At 36.0% G+C, this 9,859-nt stretch overlaps 1 non-coding gene across 1 annotated transcript; it reads left to right on the forward strand.

Moving 5' to 3' along the window:
* Positions 1-6,536: 6,536 nt before the first annotated feature.
* Positions 6,537-6,643, forward strand: LOC138823865 (U6 spliceosomal RNA). Its single transcript, XR_011370935.1, has one exon. It is a non-coding gene; the product is annotated as a U6 spliceosomal RNA (small nuclear RNA).
* The last annotated feature ends 3,216 nt before the right edge of the window (positions 6,644-9,859 follow it).

Below are 9,859 nucleotides of genomic sequence, written 5' to 3' on the forward strand. Positions count from 1 at the left end.
GCAATTCCTGTCTTTCTCTTTGACTGATCTCAGCCTTCTCATGCAATTTCTGTATTTCTCTTTGACTGTTTTTAACCTGCTCACGCAATTCCTGTATTAATCTTTGAGTAGCTTCCTCATGCTCACAAGATTCCTGTATTAATCTTTGGTTTGCCCCCTCTCGCTCTCTATCTCGCTCACACTGAGTCTTTTGCAACCTTTCAATCTATTCATTCACCATGTATACCAGTAAAGCTTGTAGAGCTTTTTGGGTACTCTCTTCTGGATTATTCATTAATATTCTGTCACCTGATTATCATGAGTGGGAATTCATATACCCAGACTTGCCATTTTTTTGTGTTTTCTGGCTTGTTCTGCCCATTTGGTATGAAAGTAAACCAATTTTGTGCTAGACCACTATTTTAAGGCAAGCATCAACCGGAGTCCTGTAGTTGCACAGTCAAAATGGCTGCAGATACAATCTAGTACATCAGATACAATCTATTCATCATCAAACAACCATGGACTAATAGGGTAATAAAAGCAAAAAGGATTTGACACACCAGAAATTATTAGGTTTAGGGAGAATTGTGGAGAAAAATAGGATTAGAGGGATGTGGAGAGGTAAAAGAAGAGTGAATTTGGGCTGGGAAGGTGGCTCAGTGGTAGAGTGCTTGCCTTGCATGCCTGAGGCCCTGGGTTTGATTCCTCAGCACCACATAAGCAAAAAGAAAAAAGCTGGAAGTAGCGCTGTGGCTCAAGTGGTAGAGTGCTAGCCTTGAGCTGAAGAGCTGAGGGACAGCTCCCAGGCCCAGAGTTCAGGTCCCACGACTGGATCCCCCCCCCCAAAAAAATTAAAAAATAAAAAGAAATCTGGTGGAATAAAAAGAGTGAATTTAACCAAGTCCTAATCTCTGAGAGGGAAATGCATTGTACAGAATGATTGGAGAGAGATTTTTTTAAAAATAAAGAAAAAATGGATAAACAAAAATTTAAATCTAAGAAGTGAAACACTTAAAAATTATGTAACTTTAAAGAAATGATATGGAGAGAAGAAAAGGATAGGTTGAGAGGAGAGGAGGGATAGAAAGGAAACATGAAAAACTAAAAAATAAAAGAAAATTAAAATTAGTTAATTGAAAATTATACTGGTATAAAGAGATAATACTGCCATTAAAGAAATTAAGCCTAAGATTTTTTGAATCGAGTAATAAATTTCAGGATTAAGTATGTACACAATGGGGGATAAGGTCTAATAATTGACCACTGGTATGTATCTGGGGATGAGCAGAACAGCAATTATGTCAAACAAAAAGAAAGAGAGAGAGAAAGAAATGAAAACAATAAAAAAGGACCAAAAGGTCAAAAGAGATTAAACCCACACACACACATCAAAAATAAAAATTATGAGAAAAAATTAACATCAAACACTTTTAAAAATTGAAAAAAAGGTTAAAAAGAAGAGTTCTTTTATTTGGGGATTTTTTTGGGGGGGATGATAAGACCCTGTATCTCTCCTGTGTCTATAACCTGTCTCTTGGTGGAGTCTCTGGTGTGCTTGTGGTGTTTAGTTTTCATTTTGCTTGACTGGTTTCTTAAGTCAGTTTTTTTTGTGCAGGCAGAAAAATGCTCTGCTTTACCCAGGATTTTGTGATCCTCTTCCCAGGCTATTCAGTGGGAGGGAGATATGCTTTGAATATCACCAAAGAGGAAGATGGCAGTTTCCTCCACTGTGTAAATGCCATGATGAGGTAGGGTTGGGGCCTTTCAGAAAATGGTAGCTTTTCCCTGAGGGGCAACTCCTGAAACACTCATGGAACCCATTCTCAGGGTTTTTTTTTTTTACTTAGTTTCAATTGTTTGTCTAGGCTGTTGTAGGGAGGGGCAGCCTCTGGCTCTATTTACCATGTGAAGGACATCACTCCACAGAGGCTCCACTGGCTTGGTGGGGTGACATTCCCCTGTGTGGAGCTGAGCCTGACAGGTCATGTCTACTTCCTGTGACCTACTAAATGACTCTTTTGTTTTCTTCCAAGGCCTGAATTGGAGCTAGCTGCTCAGCCCTGGGGAGGTCAGTAACATAGATGGAGATCTCTGGTAGTGGGGGAGGGGCGGCCTTCCCTCCTCTGATCCCTGAGAAGGAGTAAGGATGTCAGGATTCTACTCATGTAAGAGTGTTGGTTCCTGGGTCATCTCTGGTCTGTGATCTGCAGGATGAAGATATCTGCTCCTTGTCAGTTCTTGCTGGTGTTGAGTAGAATCTGCTCACCAGCCACGTCTGGGGCCTTTGTCATGGACCCTCTCTGTAGGTATGGTGGCTATAGCCACTGGCGCTGTACCTACTGCCACCTCAGCTGTGGCTACTGGCAAGTGCTCAGATCTGTCATCTTGCCTGGATTTTCCATCTTTGGCCAAACTCTCTGTACTGTGATGGCACACTTGGTGTGACTGGAACATTTAAACTGCTTTCTATGTAAGAGCTTGTTTACCCTCCAGCTTCTCCTCCTCCATCTTCCCCCAAAACCTCATGATTTTTTGAGTGTTTTTTTAGTGAAAAATGTTTTTGGTGTTTATATTTTGGTTTGGCATAAAATGAGCCTACTATTGTCTTAATTTAATAAAAAAAACTTTCTGATTCTATGACAGCATAAATTTTGTGGATAATGGTTAAGACTAGGTTGACTTTCTGAAAAAAAAATCACCACCCATAAAAGAGGAACAAAAAGAAAATAACATATGACAGGAAACATTAATCTTAATGGACTAATAGTCTGTCAGTTTGATTTAACTTTTAATCAAAAATTAAAGTAATACTTGATAATGTTTTATTAACATATTTAAATTTCTTCATTCTTGTCATTTAAGATTCACTTTATAAAGAAATTCAACAGGTGACAGTGTTTTTTCATGACTTTTCCAAAGAAATGATCATTTCATCATTATAGTGTATAGCACAATATACCCAGAAAGCATTTAAGGAAAATTTTTTTCCCATTCTTTGGTTTGCTTCAGTCTGTATTTAAAGCTGCATACCACATTTTACACACTTTATTGTCTGTCTTCTCATTTGAAACATTTCAATAAGTTTTCTTTCCCTAGTTTGTCACCCAGCAAATCTTTATAAAACAACATGCTTTCATTCATTGTGCTTTCCAAAATATATCTTACAAATGCCAAAACGAAGCACAATCGGAAACATCTGTGGATTTTTCCACCTAGAGTACAAAGTAATCACTTTCCAAACTCCTTAGAACCAGCTGTTCACTGGCATTAATTGTGCTGTCACTTCCATGCTTTAAAACAACAGCATTTGACAATGGCGTACATTTTAATTGGTTTACCACATTTGGTTTGTTTTCAGCAAGGACTGTCTTCACGGAAGATGGTAATGGATGAGGTTTGTAATTATGTATTTTGAAAGGGCTCTAAGTTGTGGATATAGAATATCCATTTCAGTGACTAAATATTTAAATTAAATCCTATAATGGATACTCCTTCAATTTTCTGATTAAAGTGTTCTACAATCTAGATATTTTTTAAGGAAATATTGTAATTGTTTCCTTGGTGACAACGTAATTGGAAGACTTAAAATTTTCTTTTTTTTTATAGTGAAAACGCTGTGAGGGGTTACAATTACATGGGCAAGATAATGAGTACATTTCTTTTTTTTCTTTTTCTTTCTTTTTTTTTTGGGGGGGGGTCTGGTCTTGGGGCCTGGGCGCTGTCCCTCAGCTCTTCAGCTCAAGGCTAGTGCTCTACCACTTGAGCCACAGCACCACTTCTGGCTTTTTTCTTTTTGCTTATGTGGTGCTGACGAATCGAACCCAGGGCCTTGAGCATGCAAGGCAAGCGCTCTACCACTGAGCCACCTTCCTAGCCCATGAATGCATTTCTTATCAAGCATTGTAGTCTCCTCCTTGGTTTCCCCTTCCCATCCCTTCCCTTCCCATCCTTCCACCCCCTCCCTCTCCACGCAATCCTCCTCCCCGCCCCCACCAAAGTTGTAAAGTTCGTTTTTCCATATAACGACTTGTACATCTCATTGTTCCAAAGGATCCAACTGTACCCCTATTTAAACGATTTGTTTTTTTCCTTCCCTTCCACAAATTATACCAACCTCAAATACAGTGAAAGCAGGGTTATGCCATGGGGGAGGGACATACAAAGCAACAAAGAAATAATCTTATAAATGTGTAGAAACAATCACCTGAAAGAAAAAAAAATTTGAATACATATATTAGGGTTCACTTCCCTAAAATCAACTTATCTGACCTTTTCTGCTTGACTCAGACATATAGTAGTTATTGCAAATAAGGGAAACCATGGGACCTAAGTTTCTTTGGTACCGGCTTACTTCACTTAATATGAATTTTTTTCTATGGAAGACTTAAAATTTTCATATACTATTGCCATCTTAAATGAAGTGAATGTACCTGGGTTTGCATACAGAACTTTTGGGACAGCATTAATGTTTGAATCTTTGATGGGATTTGATTGGGAATTGTGGCAGGCTTTCATGGTATGAGAAGAAAAAGGATCTGATTGGAATTTATAGCAATATCTAGTTGCTTCCACCCCTGGACAAGTCATTATCATTGGTGAAGATGTTGCCATTTGAATTTACAATGCCCCAGAAAGACCTATGTGTTAAAGAAAAATGACTTTCCATTTCCTCCCAGACTGTGGAGAATACCTGAATAGTTCTTCTGGAGATTAAGTTCTTCAGAATAAAACCTATGAGAACATGCACTCTCATCTTCTTTCTTTTCTCTTTTAATCATTCTAGGTCAAAAACATTTCTTTTTGTCATACTCCTCACCTTGACATTGTCTTGTCACAGGCCACCAAAACAATAAAACCGACTGAACATACACTGAAACCTTCAAACTTATAAATCTGAGTAAGCCTTTCTGTTTAATAAATGGACAATATCATTTATTATGGTAGGTTATAAAGCTAACACAGAAATCTAGTCTTTCTAACAATGTAGAGTATATAAAAATGCTTCATTATAAAATATCTAACTCCAAGTTATATTTTGTGTTTTTGTTTCTGTAGATCTTAAGGCTTAAACTCATGGCCTGACTGGTCGTTTTGTGTTCAAGGCCAGTGCTCTACCTAAAATCTGAACTGGAACTCTTTTCTCCTGGTGGTTAATTGGAAATAAGAATCTAATGAACTTTCCTATTCTGGCTGACCTATTCATGTTGCATACTTTATGTAATTCCAATTCTCAGCATTATATACATGTTCCAACTACAATATAAAAAACTTAAAATATACTAAGGATATTTGTAAAGTATAAAATGAGGGAAGAATTTTCATCCTTTAGAAATCTATGCAAAATCTATGCTAAACTATTGATATTTTACTGGACCTTTCCTGCAACCAGTTTGATATAGTTTAATACTTGTCACACAAACTTTCTCTGTATTCTACTGCATATATACTTTTTCACGTATGTTTGTATATGTATACATATATGTATCTATCTATATATGTTCCAATGTGCATCATCAGACTTGAAACTGCTTTGTTTTGCTATTCAGCAATGAACCTTGTCGGCTCATTCTGTGACAATATCTGTTCTCATTTTCATCATTCCTTTATTTACCAAATCATCAACCTTCTAAAATCAGCTTCATTTCTTGGGTAAGGTTACCAATCAGTCCAACAAATATCCACCCAGAGGCTTTTAATAAAGCAAGTTTTAAGGAAGAATATAACATGAAGTGACAACTACAGAAATTCCACAGAGACCTGACATCTTTCACATTTCTGTCTTCCTTCTCTTCTCATACTTCAGAAAGTATTGACTAACACTATAAATATACTGCAATTATAAGTTAAGGATCAGTGTTTTCTTTCCAACCTGAAGCCTTCTTTTCCATGATTCTTGACATAAACTTTTTGGAAGATTTTTTGGATTGTGATGGGATTCCACCCAAAACAAAGCCATGTATATCAAGAAAGTCAATGTTTTCAACACAGAGTACTAAACAAAAGAGGGAGAAAATTAAGGTTAGCTATATATGTTAAGCACAAATATAGGCAATATCAAGATATCTTGAAATTGTATACTTTTACTGGATAAAGTGGCTCAAACCTTTAATATTATCTACTTAGAAAACAGAGATTAGAGAATTGCAGTTCCAGGCAAGCCCAGACCAAAAAAAAAAAAAAAAAAAAAAGGAAGTTTCAGAAACTCTAACCATTTGATGCGTGCTATGTGTTTTGCTTGTGTTAGGAGAACCACAGTCCAAGCAGACCCAGGAATAGTGATACTTACCTCAAAAGAAGCAATGAAGTTACAATCTGCAGGTATGGCAGTATTAGAGATACCAAAGTTGTAAAGTTCCTTTCATTGTTGCAATGGGTCTACCTGTATCCCTATTTAAACATTTTCCCCTTCCCCTCCACAAATTATGCCAACATCAAAAATGTGTGCTTATGTAAGAAATGCATGATTCTAAAATTTCATGACAATTCTTTTGAACTTACTTTTTTGTGGAATTGACTAAGAAAATAAATTACACCTTCTATATAAAAAATGTTCTGTGCTTAATCTGGCAGCCTATACACTAACATCAGAATGATACAGAGAAGATTAGCATGGCCCCTGCTCAAGGACGAGTTGAAAATTAGTGAAGCAATCCATGTTTTTACAACAACAAATGCTGGAGGGGATGGGGCCACCAGGGAACCCTACTGCATTCTTGGTGGGAGTGTAAAAGTCTTCAACCACTTTGGAAAGCAGTATGGAGTTTCCTCAAACGACTCCACATAAAGCTCCCCTATGACCCAGCAATCCCACTTTTGTTCATTTACCCAAAGGATCACAAACAAGACCATACTAAAACTACCAGCACAACTATGGTTATTGCAGCATTATTTACCATAGCTAAGATATGGAACCAACCCAGATGCCCCTCAGTAGATGAATGGATCAAGAAAACCTGGTAAATATATACAATTGCATGCTCTGCCTCCATCAGAAAGAATGACATTGCCCAATTTGTTAGGAAATGGAAAGATTTGGAAAAAAATTTTTAAGTGAAGTAAGCCAACTCCAAAGAAATATAGGTCCCATGGTTTCTCTTATTTTCAATAGCTAATATATGTCCGGGATTATCAGAAAATGTCTTAAGCTATGTGCATTTGACCAGATAAGATGATGTTAAGCTAAACGAACACCAAGATAGGTACACAAGTGATTCTATCTTGCTATTATTTCTAACATACTTATACTGTACAATGTGATTTTTTTTGTTCCTTTATATGTTCCTCAACCACGCTATAACCCCTTTTTTCACTGGATTTGAAGTTGGTGCGCCTACATCTTGTATATACGTTTCTCTAATTTGGGGAGAAGAAGAAAACAACAAAATGCTCAAATAGGGATATGGGTTGACCCATTGTAACAATGAGATGCACAAGACGTATGATGAAAAATGAATTTTACAATTTAGGTAGGGGAAGGAGAGAGGAGGAGTGGAGTGTACTTGTGGAGGTGGGAGAGAAGGGATGGTGGGGGAAAAATCAAGGAGGAGGTAACAATGCTTGTTAGGAAATGTACTCATTACCTTGCTCATGTAAATGTAACCCCTCTGTGCAGTATTTTTAAAATAAAAAATGTATAAAAATGTTCTGAGATTGAAGAGTTTATTTCCCTTATTTTATCCATATAATCTTGTTAACAAATAAATTAATGCAAAACACCGACACGAGGGTATTTTGAATAAATGTGTGTGTGTGTGTGTGCACACGGGTACACAAGTGTGTTGGAGTGCTCAGAATTTGAACTCAGGGCTTTAAGGTCTTGCTAGGCCTTTCCTCTCTAGATTGGTGAGCAACATCTGCACTCCTGGCTCTTTGCTAGTTCATTAAATTTTTTTGAAAAATAATCTCAAAAATAATTTTGCCCTGATTGGCTTCCAACTGTTATCCACAGATCTCAGCCTCCTGAGTAGATATCTCAAGTAAACAAGATTATGGGTGTGACCAACCAGCACAAGGTTTTCAGAATAATTTTAAAAGTAGAAGAAAATTTACTTCATGGGGGCCTGTTTTTATCATCTCCTACTTTTAAAGCACTTTGCTTTAAAAGAAAAGGTGAATTTATTAAATTAAATGTGAATTTATTTCTCTTTTGGATTCTTAAAAGACAGAAAGTGATGATATTTAAAAGTTTTGGTACTTTTTAAAAAGAAAAATGGAACTGTAGTACAGAAGAAATTTGGCTGTCTTTGAAACTCAATGTATAAGCTCAATTCTGTGCATGATAACGCAATGTTACCAACACAGTCTGTGTTGAAGACAAATTGTGACAGAAAACAATCATCATCGGCAATAATTGCTATGCTATTACTTCTTGAGCAATATTAATATTGAATTTAGAGTGTAAGAGAATGGTGAGATTTTACCTACCTTTTCTGAATTGCTGAAAGACTTTTGGAAACTTTGACTCATTTTTTTCCTCACTGTGTGTATTTGGGCCATGCATTTAGTGCCTTTAATTACAATTTTTCCCAACACTTAAATGGTAATAATATTAGTATTATAGCAAATGTTATCTTAAGAATTAAGAGAATTAAAACTTGTGAAAAACTTAACATAAACTTCTATGAATGAGCTTTTGAGTTTAGCCAACAGTTTTTAAAATACTAAATAAAATGTATTACAGAAACCATTACATGAAGTGAGCAACCAGAAGTAATGTTATCTATTGACCATGCTCTGCTTCCAAGGAAGCCAGGAGGATAACTCTCATGCTGTAAATCAAACTGGTTATCTTATGTCTTGATAGTGTAAAAATATCAGGGACATTTATAAAGAAGGAATGTTGTAGACAGATGTGAAGTCCATATGAAAATGTACAAAACTGATAAAACGTAAGAGTATCTGAGCAGTGTATTTTGTTTTATATAATTTAAGGTACATCACAAAGATAGGGAAAACATAGAAAAATGAATTCTCTTTTTGAAATTCTATCATAGATCCTTAGCAGGATGAACTCTTTCCTCATTCTTGTAGAGGCATCATCAGATGAGAGGAACTCTTTTTTTTTTGTTTGTTTGTTTCCTTCCATTTATTCTACGGTTTGAAATCTGAACTACATGAGACTGAAAGAAACCAAAATTAGACATGCAGGATTTGGAAAGAGCAATCAACATAAAATAAATAAAGTATATAAAGCTTTGTAAAAGGTCTAACCAAATTAAGTAGTATAGTCTCAAGCATAAACAGAAATTGATTTAAGCAATATCATTTTATTGAAAAGTGAAAAATGTTAGGAGTTGCTTAATTTTTTCTTTCTACTATATTGAATTAAGTATTCATTTTGTATAGAGATATTAAAGATGAGATTAACAAGAAACTTGATTTAATATGGATGAAAGTTCTGAATAGCCCTGCTTTCCAAAAAGCCCTGAAAATCACCAGTGGGTTTACAAATTTGTGTTTAATACCACTTCTATGCTGGCTTAATGCTTTGTGAACAGAAGTCATTAGAGAAATGCAACTCAAAATTACTATGATACTACTTCATAACTATTATAACTCTTCTCAACAAAATCAAAGGAGTCAGGTGTGGTGGTAAAGGCTTGTAATTCCAAGCATTTAGGGGGTTGGAGTAAGAGGATTTGATTCTAAGGCCAGTCTGGGGTACTGCACATAGGAAAAACCTGCCCTTGGAAATACTCAGAAGGTAATAATGTTGTGAGAGTGTGGAGGAAAGGAAATTTTGTACTCTCTTGGTCAAAATACAGGTTAATATTCTCATTGTAGAAAGTAGTATGCAGTTTTCTTTCTTTCTTTCTTTCTTTCTTTCTTTCTTTCTTTCTTTCTTTCTTTCTTTCTTTCTTTCTTTCTTTCTTTCTTT

Source organism: Dipodomys merriami, unplaced genomic scaffold (assembly GCF_024711535.1).
Source record: "Dipodomys merriami isolate MVZ:Mamm:240054 unplaced genomic scaffold, mDipMer1.0.p SCAF_124, whole genome shotgun sequence".
Taxonomy (NCBI): Eukaryota; Metazoa; Chordata; class Mammalia; order Rodentia; family Heteromyidae; genus Dipodomys; species Dipodomys merriami.